At 39.9% G+C, this 25,064-nt stretch overlaps 1 protein-coding gene across 4 annotated transcripts in view; it reads left to right on the forward strand.

The window, feature by feature from the left end:
• AFG2A (AFG2 AAA ATPase homolog A) overlaps positions 1–25,064 on the forward strand; it is a 396,134-nt gene that overhangs the window by 364,747 nt on the left and 6,323 nt on the right. The window lies entirely within an intron of this gene.

Consider the following 25,064-nt stretch of genomic DNA (forward strand, 5'->3'; position numbering starts at 1 on the left):
ATTAAGTTCCATTTGTCTATTTTTGCTTTTGTTGCTTGTGCTTTTGAGGTCTTAGTCATGAATTCTTTGCCTAGACCAATGTCCAGCAATCTTCCTTAGGTTTTCTTTAGTATTTTTACAGTTTCAGTTCTTACATTTAAGTATTTAATCCATCTTGAGTTCTTTTTTGTACACAGTGAGAGATAAGGGTCCAATTTCATTCTCCTGTGTATGGCAATCCAATTTTCCCAGCACCATTTATTGAAAAAGGTGTCCCTTCTCCAGTGTACGTTTTTGTCATAAAAGATTGTTGGCTATAGATATGTATTAGTCCATTTTCACACTGCTGATAAAGACATACCCAAGACTGGGCAATTTACAAAAGAAAGAGGTTTAATTGGACCCACAGTTCCACGTGGCTGGGGAGGCCTCACAATCATGGTGGAAGGCAAGGAGGAGCAATTCACATCTTAAATGGATGGCAGCAGGCAAAAAAAGAGCTTGTGCAGGGAAACTCCTGTTTTTAAAACCATCACATCTCATGAGACTCATTCACTATCACAAGAACAGTGCAGGAAAGACCCACCCCCATAATTCAATCACCTCCCACTGGGTTCCTCCCACAACACAAGGGAACTGTGGGAGTTAAAAATCAAGATGAGATTTGGTTGGGGGCACAGTCAAACTATATCAAGATTTGTGGCTTTATTTTTGAGCTCCCTATTCTGTTTCATTGATCTGTCTGTTTTTATACTAATACCATGCTGTTTTGGTTAATATATCCTTATAGTATAGTTTGAGATCAGATAATGTGATGCCTCCAGGTATGTTCTTCTTGCTTAGGATTGCTTTGACTATTTGGGCTCCTTTTTGGTTCCATCAGAATTTTAGGATTGTTCTTTCTAATTCTGTGAAAAATGATGGTGGTATTTTGACAGGGATTGCACTGAATCTGTAGATTGCTTGGGAAGTATGGTCATTTTCACAATAATGATTTTTCCAATCCATGACTATGTGATTGTTTTTCCATTTGTTTGTGTCATTACAATTTCTTTTATCAGTGTCATATAGTTCTCCTTGTAGAGATCTTTCACGTCTTTGGTTAAGTATATTACTAGGTGTTGTGTGTGTGTTGCGGGAGGCGGGGTTGCAGCTATTGTAAATGGGATTATATTCTCAATTTAACTCTCAGCTTGGCGGTTATTGGTGTATAGGAGTGTTACTAATTTGTGTACGTTGATTTTGTAACCTGAGACTTTACTGAATTTATTTATCAAATATAGGAGTCTTCTGGAGGAGTCTTTAGGATTTTCTAGGTATCAGATCATATCATTGGCAAACAGAGATAGTTTGACTTCCTCTTTTCCAATTTGGATATCCTTTATTTCCTTCTCTTAACCGATTGCTCTTACTAGGACTTCCAGTACTGTGTTGAATAAAAATGGTGAAACTGGGTATCCTTATCTTGTTCCAGTTCTTAGGGGGAATGCTTTCTGTCCATTTAGTAAATCCATTCAGTGTGATGTTGGCTGTAGGTCTGCCATGTATGACATTTATTATTTTCAGTTATGTTCCTTCTATGCCTAGTTTGTTGAGGTTTTTCATCAAAAAGGATGCTGGGTTTTATTGAATGGGTTTTCTGTGTCTATTGAGATGATATGGTTTTTGTTTTTAATTGTTTATGTGGTGAATCACATTCATTGACTTGCCTTTATTGAACCATTCTTGTATCCCTGGGATGAAACCCACTTGATTATGGTGAATTATGTTTTGATGTGCTGTTGGATTTCCTTTGATAGTATTTTATTGGGGATTTTTGCATCTAATTTTATCAGGAATATTGTTTTATAGTTGTTGTTGTTGTTTCCTTTCCTGACTGTGGTATCAAAGTAATACTAGCTTTGTATTATAGAATGAGTTAGGGAGGATTCCCTCTTTCTTGATCTTTTGGAATAGTTTCACTAGTATTGGCACCAGTTATCCTTTGAATGTCTGATAGAATTTGGCTATCAGACATGAATTGGTCCTGGGCTTTTTTGTTGTTGTTGGGAGACTTTTAAATTACTTATTCAGTCTCACTGCTTGTTACTGGTCTGTTTGAGATTTCTATTTCTTCTTGATTCAAGCTTGGCAGATTGTATGTTTCCAGGAATTTATCCATTTCCTCTAGATTTTCTTGTTTGTGTGTATAGGGGTGTTCATAGTAGTCTCCAGTGATCTTTTGTATTTCTGTAGTATCAGTTGTAATGACTCCATTTTTATTTCTGACTGAGCTTATTTGTATCTCCCTTCTTCTTAGTTAATCTGGCTAGTGATCTATCAATTTTGTTTATATTTTCAAAGAACCAATGTTTCATTTCATTGATTCATTTTATTGTTTTGTCTATTTATTTCTATCAATTTTATTTAGTTCTGCTCTCATCTTTGCTATTTCTTTTCTTCTGCTAGGTTTGAGTTTGGTTTGTTCCTGTTTCTGTAGTTCCTTGAGGTGTGATGTTAGCTTGTCAATTTGTGATCTTCCTGTCTTTTTAATGTAGTCATTTAATTCCTCTTAGCATTGCTTTTGCTGTATCCCAGAGATTTTGATAATGTATCACTATCATATTCATTTCAAAATTTTAAAAATTTTTTATCTTGACTTCATTGTCGACCCGAAGATAATTCAGGAGCAGATTGTTTAATTCCCATGTCTGTATCTATACAGTTTTGAGAGTTCCTCTTAGACTACATTTCTAGTTTTATTCCTCTGTGGTCTAAGAAGATACTTGATATGATTTCAGTTTTCAAAAATGTGTTGAGATTTATTTGTGGCCTATTATATGGTCTGTTTGGAAATGTTCCACAGAAGAACTGCACATTCTTCAGTTTTTGGGTAGAATATTCTGTAACTATCTATTAGATCCATTTGTTTTAGAGTCCAGTTTTAAGTCAGGTGTGTTTTTTTTAATGGACTTTCTGCCTCAATGATCCGTCTGCTGCTGTCGGTGGAGTATTTAAGTCTCCCACTATTATTGTATTGCTCTCTGTCTTTTCTTAGGTCTAAGAGCATTTGTTTTATGAATCTGGGAGCCTTGGAGTTAGGTGCATATTTATTTAGGATTGTTATATCTTCTTGTGGAACTGATCCCTTTATCATTATATAATGACCCTCTTCGGGTTTTTTGTTTGTTTTTGTTTTGTTTTTACTATTATTGATTTAAACTGTTTAATCTGATATAAGAATGGCTATTACTGCTTGCTTTTGGTTTCATTTGCATGGGATATTTTTTTCATCCCCTTACCTTGAGTCTATAAGAATCTTTACCAGTTAGGTGGGTCCCTTGAAGACAGGAGATATTTGGCTTGTGTTTCTTTATCCATTCCACCGGTCAGTATCTTTTAAGTGGAGCATTTAGATCCACTATTTAGACCCGTATTCAACATTAATATTGATATGTGAGGTACAGTTCTAATGATCATTTTGATTGTTACCTAGTTGTTTTGTTTTCTTCATTATGTTACTGTTTTATAAGCTCTGAGTTTTATGCTTTCAAATGTTTTTATACTGGTGCATATTGACCTTTCATTTTGAAATTTAGAACTCCTTTTAGCATCTCTTGTAGGGCTGGTCAAGTGTTGACAAATTCCCTCAGCATTTGGTTGTCTGGGAAAGTTTCTCTCTCATTTATGAAAATTAGTTTTGCAGGATAGAAAATTCTTGGCTCCCCATGGGAGAAGCCCCAGCTGTGTCTACAGTGATGGGCTGACAGTTATTCTGCTTTTGAGAAGATTAAAGATAGGACACCAATCTTTTCTGGCTTATAAGGTTTCTGCTGAGAAATCTCCTGTTAGTCTGACAGGTTTTCCTTTATCTTTCCTTTCAAGTTATCTGATGCTTTTGTCTCACTACTCTTAGAATTCCTTCATTCACATTGACGTTAGATAGCCTGATGAATATATGCCTTGCTGATGTCCTTTTTGCAATGAATCTCCTAGGAGTTCTTTGAGCTTCTTGTATTTGGATGTCTAAGTCTCTAGCAAGACCAGGGAAGTTTCCCTCAATTATTCTCTCAGATAGGTTTTCTGACTGATTTGCTTTTCTTTTCTCTCAGGAACACTTATAATTCTGAGGTTTGGACGTTTTATATAATCTCATATTTCTTGGAGACTTTGTTCATTTCTTTTAATTCTTGTTTCATTATCTTTTTCTGATTTGGTTGATTCAAAAGCATTCTCTTCAAGCTCTGACATCCTTTCTTCTACTTGATCTAGTCTGTTTTTAAAACTTTTCATTGCATTTTGTAATTCCCAAAATATGTCTTTCATTTTTAGAAGTTCTGGTTTTTCTTCAAAATATGTCTCTTTAGAAAACTTTCCATTCATATTCTAAATTGTTATTTTGATTTCTTTATGTTGGTTTTCAATTTTCTCTTGGATCTCATCGAGCAACTTAATAGTCAGCATTTTGAATTTTTTTATCTGGCATTTCAAAGATTTTGTTTTGGTTTGGATCTATTGCTGGGAGGTTAGTGAGATCTTTGGAGGGTGTTGTAGAACTGTGCTTTTTATATTGCAGAATTATTTTTCTGGTTCCTTATCATTTGGGTAGACTACTTTTTCTTACTATTTTTGAATTTATTTTTTATTCTACTGGGTTAAAAAAAATTCCCCTTGAGAATGTGACTTTAATGTTTGCAGTATAGTCACCTAGCTTAGGCTCTGAGTGCTTTCAGTGGCAAAGACTTTCCAAGTTCCTTGGTTATAAAACATCTTTGCGCAGTGGCTTTCTCATATGCTGGTTGTAGTACCAGTGTGCTGGGTGTGTGAACAGGTTCACTGTCTCGTGGGGCTGGAATGGCAGAGGTCCCATGAAGCTTACCTCATTCTCCGGTGGTGTGTACTTTTCAATTTTTTTCCCATAATATTTTTCACTGAGTTGAACAGTTCAGCTTTTGGGCCAGTAGGAGGTACCCACAGGTAAAAACCAGCTGCAGCTTAAGCAGATGGATATATGCAATACCCCAGTGGTGGACAGAAGTCCCAGCCTTGACAGAAGCAACTGGGGGAGCTCTCCTTGAAAGGCACTGAGGTCTTTGCAGGAGAAAGGGAGGGAGCCACCTCAGCTCCTCTTCCAGACCAGCATGAAAGCAATCTACCTCCCTGTCACACTCCTGTCGCAATGTTCTGGATATTCAGATCAGACAAGGCACTTCTGTGGATCTGCAGAAATGCTGACATTCATGTAGAGAGGGATTGTGAACCTACCCCAAAGTGCTCCAGAAAGGCCATCCATAGGTGCACCCAAGCCAAGCTCCTGTGGAGGAGTCCCAGCCACGTCTGCAGTGATAGGCAAAGGGTAGAAGTCACCTTCTCCAGGTCCCTTCACGAGCACTGGGGCTGCCCAACTGCTGGGGTAGAATGACAGTCTTTCTACCACTTAGCCCAGCACTGCATCTGTGCCTCTGCTGAAAGAAACTTCCCACAAGCAGAAAGTTCTAGGACTCAAAGGCTGCACTCTAATTAATTTTGTCCCACAGGGTGCTCCCTTGATATGGTACCCTTTCCCTTCTCCTAGGAGTGACAGTCCCTTAGGGCAAGACTACTGTAAATACTGCTGCTTCTCTAGGTATAGCCACCCTGTGGGGGCTGCCACAATCCAGGCTGGTGCTGGGGAATGTCTACAAGGGATTCAGTGATGTGAAGATACAAGGGTTGAAGGATCCTGAGCAGAACAAAGTCCCACAACCTATGTGCACGAATATGGCAGCCCGCTACTACAGCTCAGGCCTAGGGCAAGAGGGAAGGGACACTATGCAAACAAGGCAGTGCCCTCAAGAAGTCCCCAAATCGCAATCCACTCCTGTACTTGTGCTCACAAGGGCAGAGACACTCTGCCTGAGTTCAGATGCCAGCAGTCTGCCACAATACCTAGAGATGCTGAGAGCACTCCCACCTACCCTTTCCAAAGATTACTAAGCCTCTGGGGGTTTGACCTCTGCCAGCTTCTTGTAAAAAAAAGCACACTTTATTTTGTGGCTGTATCATAGATTCTCCCAGTGAACTCTGTGATAGGCTCTAGCACTCTCCCCTTAACACTCCATTTGGGCTATTATTATTCACCTATAACTTTGGTTCTTCCTTCTGAGGAGAATTGGTCACCCGTGTCTCTTATCAGCAAGCTGGAGAAGTTCTCTGATGCCACAGGCTGTGGACAGGTCTGCAGGATGTGCAGTGGCTTGGGCTCTGCTCTTAGCTTCAGAGGGGAGTGATGTTGCGTGGAGCTGAAATGAACTTCCTCTGGTCTCCCAAAAGCAAGTGCAAGCACCAGCTCTGATGAGGGTGGCAGGGGAGCGACATAGACTCTGTAAGATTTCTTTGGTTTTAAATAGCCCTGGTGTGGCTCAGTGAGTGAGAACTCACTGAATATAGTTCTCAGATGCCAGCTATGGAAGTAATGTGCTGGGCACATGAACAGGCTCACCATTAAGTTTTTATCTAATGTGTTTATCCTTAGGATGAGACCAAGGACAAAGTACAACCATCAAAGAATCCCTTCCAAACCTATCTTTACCCATTAGTTAACCCCATCTAGACAGGATTGTAATTTCTAAGTATTCACATGATCCCAGGTAAATCAACATCAAAACCAGGAGACTTGGTCAGATTAAATGGTATGGGGCAAAGAAAAAGGGGCATATTTCCAGTGTGTTGAAGCCAACATGCCTGGGAGTATCGTGTATCACTGAAACACTATACTCTGAAACACTGAGTTAGTAGGGCAGGCAGTTTTCAAATCAAGATGACACATCTAATGTTGAACACTGTGGGTTGTAAGTACCCAACCTGAGCTAAAGATGAATATTTCACAGTTATTTGCATAGGAGTGATACTTAAAAGACATGAGAGTAAATTCATTCTTTGAGAGATTATAGGTAAAGACTAAAAACCAGGGGCCAAGGATAATACATCATATGTCTATGGCATATAAGTATATGATCTTAGGAGAATTAGAAGCTAGTCCTAGCACATTATCATGTACATGAAAAGTTGATGTAAGAGAACCATACTGGTTTGCAGCACCTGTATAAATACAACCATCCTAATTTTCCTATTATCACTTCCTCAAGCCCATGATTGCTGCTTCTGACACTTTAGAAGCAGTGTCTGAGCTGATCTTAGTACCATGACCAGCCCCATTAGCACTGCTACCTCCTTTACCATTACAACAGAGTATTAGCAGCAGTGGTGATCACCAGAAGACTGAGTGTGAGTCAGCTCCAGTTGCCAAGCTTAGGAGAAAAGGCAGGTCAGTTCGATAGCATGAAGCCACTTGGAGATGTGGAAAGGTGGAGATGTGGAAAGGTAGAGCTGTGACTAGAGCTGGCAGAGGCATAAGCCTTGGAAGGCTGGTTGGGGCAAGGTGAAAAATGGGAAGAACAGAAGCAGGTAAAGAAGCCCGAAAAGGCAAAATTTTACCAGGTTCTTTCCTCTTTACTGGAATTTGAATTTTGTCCTACTTGCCTGTCTTGAGACTTTGACTGACATAAATAAATCTTAAGACGAAAAGGGAACAAAAGACTGAAAACAGCTCAAATATCTTTCACTTGAAACTGGGTTAAATAAACCATGCTCCTATAAAAGGAATGAGAAATAGCTCTCTATATAGCTGTGAAGTTGTTTCTAGGATAAATTGTTAAGTGAAAAAGACAAAGCAGAGCCAGACACCGTGGCTCACACCTGTAATCCCAACTCTTTGGGAGGCCAAGGCGGGCAGATCATTTGAACCCAGGAGTCTGAGAAAGCTGAGAAACAGAATGTTCTAGGACTCAGAGCCTGCACTCTACCAAACATGGTGAAAACCTGCCAGTATGGCAAAACCCTGTCTCTACCAAAAATACAAAATTAGCCAGGCATGGTGATGCGTGCCTGTAGTCCCAGCTATTCGGGAGGCTGAAGTGGGAGGACGGCTTGAGCCCAAGAGATCAGGGCTGCAGTGAGCCAGGATCACACCACCTCACCAGCTGAGCATGATCTTGTCTCAAAAGCAAAACAAAACAAAAAAAGATAAAGCAGAGAAAAGCGTGAATACTATGCTAACATTTTTCGGGAAGGTGGCAGGAGAAGTGGGAAAGCGTCCCTTTATCAGTATATCCCAGCTAATGAATGAAGAAGGAATAACAGAAATAGGATAGCATCATTTTGCAGCCCTTCATGAATCAAAAGACCTGGACAATCATAAGTGGCTACTAACACATGAAAAGAAGAGCAGCCATACATTATGTGCATCTCAGCAATACCTATGAAGTACTTGTTCAAAAAAAAAAAAATCAAACCTGAAACTCCCCAAGCCTCTAGATCTTAATACAAGTTAATAAGAAATACAGGAGGCAGGAGATGTTAAATAACACCAGAGGGATGCAGGAAGCAAAATAAGGAATATGGGAGACTGGATAGGATATATAATTCTGTTTCTTGAACATAAATTTTAAAGGAAAAGAGAAAGAGAAATCCCTTAGATATGAGATATAGTAACTAAACGTAATGTGTCACACCTATTCTGATCCCAATTCAAACCAACCATCTGTGAAATATACTGACTGGTAAATGTGAACACTAACTAAATACTGATAATGTTAAGGAAATGTAGCTAATTTTAATGTGGCATTAAAGTGTTACAGTATATCTTTAGAAATACACTGAAATATTTATGGGTTAAATATTGTGATTCTGAGATTTGCTTCAAAAAAATCAGTGCAGTGTTGGAGATAGGATTACAGTGTAGATGCAACAAAATTTGTCATGAGTTGGTCATTGTTAAAGCTGGGTAGCAGGCGAGTGATTTCACTGTATACTGTTCTCTGTACTGTTGTATGTGTTTGAATTTTCTATCGTTAAAAAATATTAAGAAGAAAACAAATAGCATTATCTTTTCCCTAAGTGTTCACAATCTCCTCTGTCTCCCCTTTCTCCTATTTTCTAAGGAGAAAGAATTGAGCAAGTTTACAAAGTGGGGTGGAGCTGTTGTGAAAGATACTTCAAATCATTTTTTAGCTACTCAGAATTATAGCATGAAGTCAAAGTTCTCTAGGCTTGAAATGCTGTGTACCTCATTCTTCCCCTCCTTAAGCCCTGTCAACACACATTTCCAGTTATACGCACAATTTTAATTGACTGTAGGGACTATCTTCAAATAACATTTCCGTAAACTTCCAAACTGAACCGCCCCAGATTGGAGTTTTGTAATCTATTAGCCATTCATGACCCCTCCCCCACCCACAAAAAAAGTTGTTTTTGTTTGCTTTCTCTTCTGATTTTCATTTAGACTTCTTTCTTTGCCAATAGATTTAACACAAAGATAGCATTTTCTAACTTTGACCATAATCCATACTGGAATCATCATTCAAAAATAATGGCTTAATTGTTCCTACAAATTTCATAATCATTTTCAAAGAAGTTGATTGGTGGCCCTTGAGGCTTTTCAACTTTATCCTATTTTGGATGATATCTGTGGCCTAGAAATCAGTTGTATAGCCCAAAATGTTACCTAGACTACTAATGAACAGCAAGGTCTAAGGAAATGGCAACTAGAGGCCGGGCGTGGTGGCTCACACCTGTGATCCCAGCACTTTGGGAGGCCGAGGCCGGCAGATCACAAGGTCAGGAGATCGAGACCATCCTGGCTAACAGTGAAACCCTGTCTCTACTAAAAATACAAAAAATTAGCCAGATGTGGTGGCGGGCGCCTGTAGTCCCAGCTACTCCAGAGGCTGAGGCAGGAGAATGGTGTGAACCCCAGAGGCGGAGCTTGCAGTGAGCCGAGATTGTGTCACTGCACTCCAGCCTGGGGGACAGAGTGAGACTCCATCTCAAAAAAAAAAAGAAAAGAAAAAAGAAAATGGCAACTAGAAACAAGCAGCCCCATTGCAGCACGCTGAACACCGTTTTTTGGAAGCATGCACCACTGAGCAGGAATTCCAAAATGGCACCTTTGCAATAGTACATTTTGAGGCATTGTGTTGCCAAGACAGAAAGAAGAGAGGAAGCAGTGTATAAGCACCACAAATTTTACATATACGTAGAAAAGGATGCAGGGCAGTTTTTACATCCTCTCTCTCATTTCCTCCACCAACCAACAATAGGCCTGACTCAGATTACCTATCCAGCCCTCCTAAGGATCTTCACTTCCTCCCCCTAGAAAACTACAGAGTTGCTCTGTTGTCACAGTGTGAAAACACACACACACATGCATGCGTGCGTACACATACACACAGACACACACACGCACACACACTTGATTTGGTGCATAGGAAGTGACCTAATTCAGTTTGTCCTCATCATAGTGACAACTAGACTGAGTCAATCAGAGACTTTCTGTAGGGTTTTGATTACTGGAATTGAGAAAATGAGGGCTTTCTGGTGGGTGAAGCTGTGAGATGTAAAACACAGCAACTGTGCCTGGTCATGTGAAGCCAAAGTACGGAGAGAAGCAGAGACAAAAACTCTCTTCATCGAGACAGAATCCCGATGGCATCCCAGGCCCTGCTTCCAGCTGGTCCGCTGAGGCCCAGCCACACTGCTTTCTTTAAGTTCAGTTCGACCCAATAATATCATTACAATAAATTCCTCCTTTTGGATTCAAATTGGCTTTCCATCCCTAGCAGTTCAGCCCTAATATACAGCAGATGTCACAACTGATTGCACATATTTGGAGAAATAGGAGTAGCTGAGACAGAATTTAGTCTACCTTGCTCAGAGACATTCACAGACAGTGTGAAAACTACTCATGAGTCCCCTTTGCTTAAAGTTACCCTGGTCATGTTTATTACAGCATGTAAAGGTACATAGCCTTAAAGTCTTTTCAGGACTTGGGATTTTTCTTAAAGAAAACAAATCAAGAGTGTTCATTAAAAGATTGATATAAAAAATTAATAATTCTGAAGTTAACCCAAAACTTAATGTAATCTTCCATTGGAACATTTGTTGATGTGTGTGGGGGTTTTAAATTCCACAAATATTATTAAAATGAGCAATCAGAAGAAAGATGTTTTAAAATATTTTGTTTCAGCATGTAAAATCTCGTTTTATTACAGAATTCTTTTGTTAAAGGCACAGCTATGCCAGGTTGCTGCCAGAGTGATAGGATCATAACAGCCCAGTTAATTTTAAAAGATTCACAAGTGGTAGGCCTTGGAACTACTGATGGCAACATGTACATCACATTTTAGTATAATGCTTAAACTTACACCACATCTTGTGAATTTATATGCATCTGCCAATGTGTGTGTGTGTGTCTGTGTGTGTGTGTGTCTGTGTGTCTGTGCACGCATGCATGTAGATACACATACATTTATTTCAAAGAGAAGAGAGTTGGTGGGAAGTAGGACAGACTTGTGAAGTAATTAAGAATTTCTACTGGCTCTCACATTCTTCAGTGTAACTTAAAATGTGTACAAAAGATATCTTGAGTACACTGTGTCAAAACTGGTCTGGTTTCATTTCCAGTTAGATGCCAGCATGCTAAAATGGAGATGCTTGCTACCAAGGTGTAGCTTGTCTAAAGTTTAGTGATTAGATCTCCAAATGAAAAAGTACAGCCTAAAGAGGAAATTCTTGGCACTTGTTTCAATTATCTCCTCTTTACAACATTATAGGGTGCTTTCATGTGTATGTATTATCATTCATAATAGAGAGTACATTGACTGAGATTGCAAAATAGTTTCCATTGTATCATAATCCCCTTGTGTCCAGTTGACTCACATCTCTGAAAAATTTCTGCTCAGTTACAAATGTCTGCTGATCTCTTTCCAATGATACTTTGTTTGTTTGTTTGATGGTTGGAAATCTGAAGAAAGTTCACTTAGTTAAAATGGTGATGTAAAGTATACGAGTACAGTCCTAAAATTTACTAAATGTACATACTCAAATTTACTCAACTTTAGGTCTTCAGATTTTAAAAACTAGATGAATAATCTATCCTTTAAAAATTCACCATTAGTTCTTCAAGTATACCAACTGCTGCATTTCTAATACCAAAACAACCTTATCAAGTGATAATTTAATTACACCTTTTAAATGAAATTTTAAAAAATGATTTATTCATGAACAACAAGTAGTTTCATCCACCCTTCTTTTTCTACAACGCTTTGCATATCTGTGGCCTGCTATTTATTACAGCCTTTCTCATAATTTTTAGTGTAGGCTTAACAAGCATATAGTTTTAAATCTTTCTTTAGGAGACTTTCTGGCTTTTCTCATTGCTGAATTCGACACAAACCTTATTCTCTTATTAGCATTCTTGCAAGGGAGTTTAGGTAATAATAGTTAAGAAAGAATGTTTAAGTTTGATAGTACATTAAATAATAGACAATGATCAGAAGAGGAAAAAAATGCGTGGGTATTTTGGTTAAGGTTTTCAAAACCTGAATCATCTTTATTCTCCACCTTGGCCTGAACAAAGAATAACTATAATGAAAATTTGGCCTATGTGGCTTTTACACGTATGTGTTATTTCCTTCCGTTACCTCACATATATAATTTTTTGTTGTTAAAATGCAACAGCTGGATCTCACTATTGGCTTTCAGATCAGTAAAATCAGAGATTGCCCTTTCTTTATTTCCTTTTTAGTGGACCTGCAGGAAATAGAGTTCAGAGTATACCTCACTCCTTACAAGACAACAGCCCATATAATTTTGCAGATAAGGAAACAACTCCTTCAGTTTCTAAATACCCAGTATATAGTGTTGTTATCAAACATCAAAACCTGTATGCATTTAAATTCACTCACAGGTTAAATGAAATTACACATAGTTAATACATGCCACTTGTAAAGTCTAATCTTATCTTGGGAACTTGGATTTTGCATTCGTTAACTAGTGTGCTTAAATTTTCAGTTGTATTATCCTATGGTTTTTTTGGTTTTTTTTTTTTTAGTAGATGAAAATAAGACACAGGTCTTTAGGTTTCTCTTCATGTTGATAAAGATCTAAACAAGCATTTACTTATACTTAGGAGCAGCTGTTGAAATTTTCTAGGGTACAAGAGGAGGATCTAACAAAATAAAACCCACTCACCTCTAGTATGATTAGCTCCATTTTGTATTTTCTGTACTCCCCAACTGTGATAATTCCAGCCAAACTGTATTCTGGCCTAAGTCATCTGGAAAGGGGAAAGCAGATGTTATTATGAAGCATTCAGAGGATTTAAGAAGATTTGAAATATAGTTACTATAGAGCAGTGATTCCTAACCCCTTTTTGGTTTTGGATCCTTTTTAGACTATAATGAAAGTTTTGAACCTTCTCTATAGAAAAATATATGTATACATGGGTATATGTTTTCATAAGTTTCAATGTATTCTTAGATCCATCTAGATATCCATAGACTCTCAGTTAAGAATCTTTACTATGTGGCCAACAAACACACAAAATTAGTGAAATACCAATTGAAATAGTATCTAGTTCATGTAACAAAGATTGCTTTATTATTTGAAATTAAAACAAAATAATATAATGTGAGCTTCTAAATAAATGGCTTATAAACAACATAAGTATTACAAGTCAGAGGAAGCAGAGACCACCTTAAAAATATAAAAATAAAAAAGATACATGAGTGTATACTGGGTATTTTCAGAATATCTTATGTAATTGGGATGATGTGATTTCACCTCATTTACATCCTTATTTACTTATATGCTAGATGGGAAAAAAAAGAACTTTCTTCCAAAAAGCATACCACTGTCAATGAGTATGACATGCATAAAATAAGTGTAATATAAATAATCCTATTTTCTTCTCACTCTGTGTTATGTACTAATGGTATACTTATTGGTTACTCACAAGGACCTATCTTCACCTGCCCCTTAGCTAGCTACAGATTGTCAAGTCATTTTTTCCCCCTGTTTAACACAGATAGCCATTAACACCATGTCATCTTCTTTAAATGTAAAATCATTTAGGGATGCCAAGCAAATCTGCTGATTAGCTCAGGCCAGCCTACACCAGATTGGAGAATGGGAAAGTAGTGAAAGACACGCATTACAGATTAAGACTGGGTATAAAGAGAAGACTCTAACAACCCACCCCCACCAAATATGCCACACAAGTGCTCAGAGAGACCAGAGTCCCAAACTAGACTACCCAGGTGAAACTACAGAGTTTCACAGGAGGCAGCTTTATGTGTGTGTCAATGGGGCAGAATGTGAGGGCTGGCAGTAAAGAAGTCTGACAGATGAGGAAACATGGGGAATATTAAAACCAGTTTAACACACTTGCCCACACGTTCCCCCGAGCCGCTTCCTCCCAAGCTCCCAGAGCAGCAGCAAAGAGGTTGAGACACTCTAGACTTGGGGAGGAGTCTTGAAGTTTTTCAGGAATTTTGCTTGCTTTCTTCTCCCAAGGACATCCCCTGTCCTCCTCTCCTCTTTGCCCAGGGCCAACCTCAAGCTCTCCCATTACATGAGTGCTTTTACCCAAAGTGTGGTGCCTCTTCCAGAGCTATCCGCTTTCTGGCTATAGCTTGGATATCAGCCCCACAAGGACCCACAAATACAAACCTCAACATAGGATGACTTACTGTGCCTGATACGTTTTTGCCTTTTTAGTCCATAGTAGACAATTATCTTGACTATAATTGTCCCAGCAGGAGCTGCCTCTGTGTGTGTGTATATGCGTGTGTATTTTTTTTTTCTAAGGCAAAAACTAGTTTATATCTTTGTTCAAAGATGACCTTAGCAGGAGACCTTTTTTTTTTTTTTTTTTTGGAGTTGATCGGTAGGTCAAGCCATGTGCTAACCTGGCTTGTCTGGGTATGTCTGGGAAGCAGAGCAGGACCAAGGCTGCAGGGCCTTTGTGGAATTTCTGTGCTAGGAAGGGAGATAGACATTTAACACAAATATCTCTATATCTTGACATTTGCGATATGGCAGGAAAGTACAGGCACCTATGGGACTATAAAACTGATCCTAAAACAAGCAGGCATGAGGAGGTAGTGAGGTCACCTCTAGGAATGCCTCCTTAATGGAAACATTTGCACTGAACCTTGAAGATTAGGTAGATGAGCCAGTGCTTTTGCACACCTTGTTCCATGAAAGCAAGACTGTTTTTTTACTGTTGTATTCCCCAGTGTCTGCTTCCTTGTAGGTGATCAATAAAGATTTCTTGAATAAATGAAAGAATAAGGGGCTCCCAACATCTGTTTGCTCTCTTATCCCTCTCCTTCCCTACCACAGTGGTTCCTGTTCTCTCCATTCCCTTACCAATTGGTATGTTATTTTTAAAACTAAAAATACTCCGTTTTATCTTATTATTATTCAATTAAAGTTAGAAACATTTAAAATCCCCACAGATGCAAATGCTAGAAGAATGAAATAAAAGCTCAAGATCTTTTCTGCCCCCAAAGCTCTATGGAATAATCAATTTTATAAATTTTTAAAAAACAAAAACTATTTGGAAGGCTGAAGCAAGAGGATTGCTCCAGCCCAGGAGTTCAAGACCAGCCTGGGCAACATTGGAAGACCCCGTCTCCTAAAACAAATAAGTAAATACAATTTTAAAAAGGAAAAACTAGGCTTCACCATGCAAGTTTATAATGAAAGGTTATACACTGAATATATACTTTAGCTATATATTTCAAAGACCTCAAGATAACGTTAAGGCCGGGCATGGTGGCTCACGCCTATAGTCCCAACACTTGGGAGGCCAGCTGGGGAGGACCACTTGAGGCCAGGAGTTAGAGACCAGCCTGGACAACATGGTAAGACTTCATCTCTATAAAACGTAAAAAAGCCAGGCGTGGTGGCACACACCTGTAGTCTTAGCTACTTGGGAGGCTGAGGCTGGAGGATCACTTGAGCCCAGGAGGTCGAGACTGCAGTGACCCATGTTCAAACTACTTCATTCCAGCCTAGGTGACAGAGAGCAACCCTGTCTTCAACAAAAACAAACAAACAAAAACAACTTTGAATCAGCAAAATTAAGCAACCAAGTGTGTTCTCCTTCTCTAATGTCATTAAGCTTTGAGTGTGTCTTTACAGAAATTTTTATTTTCTTATGTATGGCATCCTAGATTGTATGACTTTAACATAATCCCAGATGGATTAATTATCATGAAGCCTATTTTGCAGACGATTCAAGGGAATTTAGCCCAAGAGCAAAAGTTAGGTAATTCCTTAAATCTGAAATCTGTCCTCTGAAATATTTCTCTACTCACCGCTTAAATGGTTTTCAGTGAAGTGGCATTTTAAAAATAAGTGCTGCTTGCTTTACCTCTGAATTCCCTTCTCCAATGCCATTTTACTCCCTGAGCTGCTTTCTTGGCAGTTTGGGGCACCCCTTGCTGTTTGTGCCTGTGATAGTCTGACTTCCATCTGCCGCTCTGCAGCCAGGAGCCTGCTGTGCTCCCTTCAGTCACATCTTTCATGCCTGGCCATTCAAGCACCTTTCATCAGGTCTCAATGGGCCTGGGTAAAGGGCCCTCCCCCTGCATCCACATGAGCACATAATCTCCCAGGTAGCCTCCTCCTTGAAGCACCTCCAGTGCATGTGTTCGCAAACAGCAGGACATCACTCTCTACTGGGTTCCTAATCCCTCAGACACACAGAGGAAGGAGGTCGCAAGGCTGTGAAAGTGAAAAGAAAAGCGAGGGGGCGGGTGAGCAGAGGGAACACAATGTCAGCGCCTGGGCCCTCCAGCGGCTGCACCACAATCATCGCCAGCTGCAGCCCAATTAAGCTCAACAGGTCACAGGTGTTCCAGACAGAAGATGCTTTTAACAAAACCACTTTCTTGAAAATACCTAAGACTTTTTGAAGCACTGCAGCCCATTTCTTTTGGTAGATTCTTTAAAGCTATTTAGTACCCTTGAAATACAAAGAAGCTGAGAAGCACATTTCGGCCTCAGTGGAAGGCGTGCTTGCTTCATGCAGAACAGCGGGGGCAGCAGCCAGGCTGCCGTGACCGAGCGCAGAGACAGCATCTCTGCCAATACGTGGATTCAGTGTGCAGCTGCAGAAAAAGGACGTGAGGGTGTCTCCCTCCTCCAGCTTGGTCGCGTCTGATACTGTAGCCTGAACTGTGCAGTTCACTCACTCACACAAGAAATTGCTGCATAGCCATGACCTTGTGTGTACTCTTAAATTACAATCTCTAGGATGCAGTTGTAGTTTTCCTATGAACTTTTAAGCAGCCCTGCCACATGCTGGTTAAACTAGGTGAATGAATTCAGCTATCAGGAACTACTTTTCATCTTCTGACACATTTTAAAGTGCTGGCTTCATTTTCTCCACAGATCCAAGTGTTCCCTGTGCCTGCTAGAAGTGTGGGGAGGGGATGACAGGATCCAAGCAGAATTTAGGTAGTTGTTTAAGTCACCTTCGGACCTTTGTTACCCTTCCACCTTTCTTTGAGGATATCGATAATCTCTGAGAGGCAGTTAGGAATGTAGTGGGGAAGGTCAAGTTAGAATTTCGGCATCCCTATTGGAAGGGAGCGGTTCTTAGTTCCCCTACTCCTCAGGCGCACTTACAGCAGCATCCCTTCTTCCCACCCCTGCGTGCCACTCTCATGGGTATGTTTGCCTGTTGTCATTATTGTAACCTGTTTACAGCCAATAGCAAGGACATGCTGACGCTACCCAGGTCTTATCTGGAAATGGAAGCAACTGCTTAAATTTACAATTGGGTTTCTAATCTGTCAACGCACCAGAAAAGCCCCTAGTACTACTGTGAAACCGAAAAGAACATGGGAAGAGTTAAAGCACAGCGGGAATGAATACCCAGAATAGGGCCCAACGTTTTCAGCTTTTCCTTCCTGTTGATTAGTTTTTGGTAAACAGTCCTTGCCTTGACTGTTACTCTTTATCACGTCATTTTTTTAAATTATTACTGCTTGCTTAGAAACCATGTTGGTTTTAATTTTCACAATACGCCTGTTTCTGTTTTGCTAAGCTGAGCCACCTGTTTAAACTCTTCTTGTCTCATGAATTGGGGGAAAGAACCGTAGGCAATGTATAAGAGGTTTCATTTTTTTCCACAGTGAAGTAAGACATTGTTCTTATTCTTCATGGCATTCAGAATTCTGCACAATTGCCTCTTTTGCCCTTTTGCATTTAAAAGTGAGGTAATTAGATTTCCCAAGGTTCAATGGTCAAGAGCCTTCTCATCCCGCGGAGTTGCTTCCCCACACTGCTCACAAGTGGAGCTGTCTCGCGTAATCCAGTTATTGCTATATTGTTGTTATAAAGGAACTGCTTTTTCAGAGAGCTAGCATAGCATGAAACTTTATACTTACATGTCCCTTTGCTTTCATTGCTAAATTTTTTCCCCACATTTGAAACTAATTACTATTTTATTCAGTGTCTGTGAGGATTTCTAAACATTTTCGTTAAAAATCTTTTCCTACGTCCTAGGAATTCATTTCACATATGCCTAAATCCTTCACATTGTGAGATCCTGCCTTTGTTGTTTTATGTTTTTGTCAGATATTCGATCGTCAGATCTATTATTACTGCTGAACAAATGGAAAGAAAATTTGTGACATGTTGGCACCAAATAAATTAGTGTCATAGCCACTGAAACAAAGGCATGTCTTCGTCTAGCTCTGACAGTGAGATCTTGGGCCCACTCTGCTAGTTTTTTGTCTCATTTTCTCATTTTCACAAACAGATAATGTTTTTACCTTTGCAAAAAGCTGTATATATATATTCTAAAGCTTGGATATCAATTTGTTTTTCTTTTTTTTTTCTGAGATGGGGCTTCACTCTTGTTGCCCAAGCCAGACTGCAATGTCATGATCTTGGCTCACTGCAACCTCTGCCTCCCGGGTTCAAGTGATTCTCCTGCCTCAGCCTCCCAAGTAGCTGGGATTACAGGCATGCACCACCACACCCGGCTAATTTTTTGTATTTTTAGTAGAAACGGGGTTTCACCCTGTTGGCCAGGCTGGTCAGGTATCAATTTTTTAGTCAAAACTGAACAAGATGAAATACTCAGATTTATAGAGCTGGCCAAAACGTTTTTGTTTTTACAGCCTAATAGCAAAAGCAATCTTGCTGGTAGTTGGCTAGTAATTCATTTCTATGATGTAATCTGCAGCCTATGGGGGAAGAGGACAAGATGGTGAAGGGATTAGGGGAAAGCTTCCAAAATCCTTTTTGCCAAAGAAGTTAAGGAGCTTGAGAGACCCAGGTTTTCTCTCTAAATGGGTTAGTTTAACATTCCAGACAGTCTGTGATTCAAACTTGTCTATTCACCTATACATCTACTCAGCAGAGTTCTTTATGGCCTCATAGGAACAATTCAGCTGAATTCCCCCATCACTGAAACTGTTCCACTTTTGTTTTGTTTTGTTTTGTTCTACTTTTGCTTTTTTTTTTTTAGAGACAGAGTCTTGCAATGTTGCCCAGCGTGGCCTTGAACTCCTGGGTTCAGATGATCCTCCCATCTCAGCCTCCTAAGTAGCATGACTACAGGCCCACACCACTACACCCAGCTCCATCTGCATTTTGAATGTGATGCCAGCAGAGTGATGAGCTTTGTGGTGGTCCCTGGGTTCATTGTAGATACACACACACACACACACAAACACACACATACTTATCTCATTAGGTTTTCCTATAAACTTATAGCTAGTAATGAGAAAGGTCCTAGTTTAAATTGAAGGGTTTTTCCCCTCAGTTTCTGTAGTATTCATTCCTAAATAGAGAGATATGTTGACAGATTTATCTGAAAAGACCTCATTTTTCCAAAGCTTAACACAGAAAGGAAAATCCCATAATCTTAGGTTAGTTTCATCAAGTGAGACAATAAATCGCCATTTGCATAATTTTCTTTTTTTAGCAAAGATTCCATTCTAATCCTCCAAAACAATATACAGTCATGCACCACATAATAACATTTCAGTCAACAATGGACCAGATACATAATGGTGGTCCCATAAGATTACAATATTATATTTTTGCTGTACCTTTTCTATGTTTAGATACACAAATACTTACATTGTATTACAGTTGCCTGCCTACAGTATTCAGTAACATGCTGTACAGGTGTGTAGTGTAGGAGCAATAGAATAGACCCTATAGCCTAGTGTGGAATGGGCTATTACCATCTAGATTTGTGTAAGGACAGTCTGTCTACACAACAGTGAAAGCAACTAACAATGCACTTCTCAGAACATATCCCTGTTGTTGAGCAACACATGACTATATGTTACTGCACTGTTTGTAAATTTTCTGAAGTCGTGCTCCATTCCAGTGCAGTTTTTTTTCTATGACAATACAACAAAGAAGCTCCTGTTCCTGTGGGATACATTTTGATACCTAAGAAAGCATCTCTCAAAAATAACAAAAGCATAGCTGTATTCTTGCTAGAATTTCTAATTTATGTTAGAAATTAGTTCTACAGAAAGAACTAAATGCAGAGTAGTGCTCCAAACTGAAAACATAGCTTGAGATGAACATATATCACAGTATTAAACAATTTTAGTTATTTACTTTCTCTTCATTCTAAGAACTTAAGAAGACCTGACAACATCTGGATCAGGGGTTCCCACCCCCTCCAGGCCATGCACCGGTACTGGTCCGTAGCATGTCAGGAACCAGGCCACACGGTAGGAGGTGAGCAGTGGGCAAGTGAGCATTACCACCTGAGCTCCACCTCCTGTCAGATCAGCGGCGGCATTAGATTCTCATAGGTGTGGGAACCCTATTGTGAACTGTGCATGTGAGGGACCCAGGTTGTGCACTCCTTATGAGAGCCTAATGCCTGATGATCTGAGATGGAACGGATTCATCCTGAAAGCACCCGCACTCCTCCACCCCCTGTCCATGGAAAAATTGTCTTCCACGAAACCAGTCCCTGGTGCTAAAAAGATTGGGGACTGCTTATCTAGATCATATGAAACATAAGTAACTAAAAATACTATAGATTGGCCAAATCTGGGGAAGATGAACATAGCACGCATCTTTTTGAAAATGTAGTTGTAGTTAAGTAACTATTCAGTTCAGCAAACATACCTTGACTAGTTACATAGCCAGAGCACAAGTAAGTGCTTTGGCTGCTACCACTGTTGCTGCCCTTTGACCCATTAAACACACTGGCCTTCCTTCTGTCTCTCAGATCCTCTCCCCATCTTCTCAGAAACACGAGGAATATGTCTATATGTCTATTCCTTGTGTTTCTGTCCTCCACCCCCTTCCTTTTTCTATTTTGGAATGGGGAGAGCAAAAGTAAAAAGCTATGCTAATAAGCAAGAGCCATAATGTGCCCTGATTGAGTTGTTTGGTATCTCCCAAAGTGTGTGCCAAAGATCACCATTAAACCATTTATAGATATTCTGCCAGAAATAGGAGGGGAAGAGTTCTATGGGAAACAATGAGTGTCATAGTCCATTCTGGCTGCTATAACAAAATAACTTAGACTGGGCAATTTTTAAATAATACAAATTTATTGCTCACACTTCTGAAAACTGGGAAGTCCAGGATCAAGGTGCCAACAGATTTGGTGTCTGGCGAGGGCCTATTCCTCATAGACATACCTTCTAGCTGTGTCCTCACATGGTGGAAGGGGCCAACCAGCTCCATCAGGCTTCTTTTATAAGGGTACTAATTCTGTCAGTGAGTACAGAACCCTCACAACCTAATCACCTCCCAAAGACCTCACTTCTTAATACTAGTAGCATTGGAGATTAAGTTTCAACATATACATTTTGGAGAAAAACATTCAGACCATTGCACTGGGTTAAAGAAAATCAAACTGACCATCATTAGTAGCCTTTGTAAAACCTTTAAAATTCTATTGTGCACCATGGGGAACAGAATATATACAGGTTGAGTATCACTAATCTGAAATCCACAGTGCTCCAAAATTCAAAACTTTTGAGTACCAACATAACACACAAAGGAAATGCTCATTGGAGCATTTTGGATTTCAAATTTTCAGATTACAAATGTTCAGCCAGTAAGTAGAATGCAGATATTCCAAAATCTGTAACATGTCTGGTCCCAAGCATTTCAGATAAGGAATACTCAACCTGTATAGTGTTGCCCAAAACTTATTTGACCATGGAATACTTCTCCTGAACACACTGATTTCTTAACTGAAATGCTGGCATGGACCATGAGAAGAGCAGGAGAGCTGCACTTTTCTTGGGAGATATATCATATCTTGGAACTCATGCCACAGTAAGTGGCTCCCAGAGCAAATAGAAACCAGCCATCATGGACATCCTAAGAATACATCTGTTTCCAAATCTACCTTTTTATTCACGGTAGGAGAAAAGAACCAATAATCCAGTCAATGCTTTTGCTTTTGGAATTTCTACTAAGAAGCCTTTTCATGAGGAAAAAATAAAAACAAAAGGAACTTTTAGGAGTGGCGCTCTGTCAGCTGCTTGTGCATCAGCTGCTTGTGGATTTCGTTTAGAGCTTTAGAGAGGACTGGCATTGACTAGCTTTCACTGTCATTGTGGCCCACATGACTTTGAAAACACTATCATTGTGAATTTTAGTTATATTTGATGGTAGAATTATTCTTTTAAAAAAAATTTCTCCATTCTGTCTGCTGAGGCTAGTTCAATGTAATCCGTGTTTTCTTTCTTCCCACCTTGCTGCTTCTCTACTCATTTCATTCCTTTCCCTTACCTCTATGCATGTCTCAGTTCTGTTCTTCACACTTTGGTTTCCAAAGCTGTAACTTATTCCTTCTCTCCACACTAAAGCCCTTTCCATTTGCCTCCCTGAAAGTACTTCTAATACCATGGTACACACGGCATTTACCTTACATGCAGCCACTACTGGTTTGTGAGCAGGGGAAGACAGGTGCTATATCTTAGACATGCCTGGATCTTCCACCTGGCTTAATATAGTTATTGCACAGAGTAGCTATTCAGTGGATGTTGACTGACAAAAGAATGACTGGCTAATTATTTGTAGTGTCCTGGTTACATTTCCCTCAGTTACTGGTGGTATATTGCTAAGTAAATGTGATAGGAAAGTAAGAGTGGCAGAAGAAGATGACCTTATTGACTAGTTCTTCAGAGCATCCTTTATAAATAAAAAGAAACAGAGTAATGTTTATTGAAGCAAGTGTTGAATTCAGGCAGTGTTTCTCCCGCCCTAGGACATACAGACAGCTGCACTCCTTCCTCTACACAGAAGAAGACACGTTCATATTGAGGTCCTTGCGTACCCATGTTTCTCTTTTCATTAACTCTCAGAAGTTCTCTAGGTCATCCCTATCTCATCCAACCATTAGTGATCTGGTCAAAACTCTGTCCAAGTTTTCTATATCTCAAGTTTCGTAGTTCTCCAAGCTAGATGGAATTGTTTATTAAGAGACAGGGGAGTACTAAATATAATAGGGAAATTTTTCCCAAATGTTGACATATACTAGAGGCCCCAAGTTACAAACATTCACATTTCAGGTGGTCACTACTTCTCTGACCATAACTGATCACTAAAGCCGCTTTGTCATTACCATGTAAGCTACCACAAAACAACAATTTATAGCTCATAGAAAAATCTATAGAAGCAGGCCGGGCTCGGGGGCTCACACCTGTAATCCCAGGACTTTGAGAGGCCGAGGCGGGTGGATCACAAGGTCAGGAGATCGAGACCATCCTGGCTAATATGGTGAAACCCCATCTCTACTAAAAATACAAAAAACTAGCCAGGTGTGGTGGCACGCGCCCGTAGTCCCAGCTACTCAGGAGGCTGAGGCAGAAGAATCGCTTGAACCCGGGAGGCGGAGGTTGCAGGGAGCTGAGATTACGCCACTGCACTCCAGCCTGGTGACAGAACGAGACTCTGTCTCAAAAAAAAAAAAAAAAAGAGAGAGAGAGAAAATCCATAGAAGCAAATGTGAAGGAAAGAAAGTGATTCTGCAAAGAGGAATGCCCAGGGGAACTGACCCTAAGGACAGCCTTCTAGGCCCTAATGATATAACATTTCCCACTACCTACATTTATTTACTGTGCTGTATTAGGCTCCCTGAGGTTCCAGTGATTACAGGAGTACAACCATTTCTTCTTCTGCCAGTTTGATTACTGTGTGTTGAGAGTGAAAGCCTGTCTGACAATTGGTTCCCTTCCTCGGATGTGCCAGTGGGGCAAACTGCCCATCTGGCCATGTGAATCAAAACCCAGAAACTTTGAGAGGTTCCAGGCAGCCTTTTGGTTACCTCTCTTTTTCTCAACCCTGCTCTTTTTCTAACCCCCACCCTGGCCACCATGGTACACATGCTCATCTGGCCACTCTATTGGATGTGTTTCCATCAGACTTTACACATACCCCTATTAGCAAGATCACTGCACTGTGCAAAAACAGGGAGATATCAGTCATATAGCAAATGAAATAGTACAGTAATTAATATTTGTCCACTCACATAGTAGGTGCTCAATAAATGTTTCCAACCATTATGTGCCAAGCTCTATATTCTCTGAGGGAGTCTCAGCTATGAGGGGTGGGGGAGGTATGCAGGAGAGAGAAAGAGAGCTCCATCACCTGGCAGGAAATGTAGTGCTCTTTGCCTCTTCCAGTGATTCTTCAGACTTTTTAGCCTTGCAACCATTGCTTCAAATTCTTGTCCAGATGAAAGAAGTGCTGCTCAGAGGGGTGTGGGTGGGGACTCTTCCCACTTGGTCCCTTCACCTCCCTTTGTAGAGATCTCCAAGGTCCCCTTAGAACACAGTGGAACCATCGGATAGCCAGTTTACCATGCTGGTCATTTCACAGGTTTTTACTGTGCTTATTAATTATCACATTCTTGTTTTCAAAAGAGCTCTTTTTGCACCAGAACATGTGATAAAGTGGTTTTACTAATCCCTTGAAGTTTTGTTTTTTCCTTCAACAAGATGATAGCCGCCCTCTTTTTTCAGAAAAACATTAACATGCATAACCACTACAGTTAACTTCGGCGCTCATTAATGAAGCCCAGAACTAATAGTTACATTGTCGTAATTTGACAAAGCTATCTAAATCTATGCATGTTTTTGAAAGCTCCCTAAACATGCTGCTAAATCCCCTAAAAAGCTACTAAACTGCTTTGGCAGCCATTAGCCCAGCATAAGCAGAGGAACTCTTTTCAGTGAGTGAACAAACAGAGAAAATACGCTGAA

This window comes from Gorilla gorilla, chromosome 3 (genome assembly GCF_029281585.2).
Source record: "Gorilla gorilla gorilla isolate KB3781 chromosome 3, NHGRI_mGorGor1-v2.1_pri, whole genome shotgun sequence".
Taxonomy (NCBI): Eukaryota; Metazoa; Chordata; class Mammalia; order Primates; family Hominidae; genus Gorilla; species Gorilla gorilla.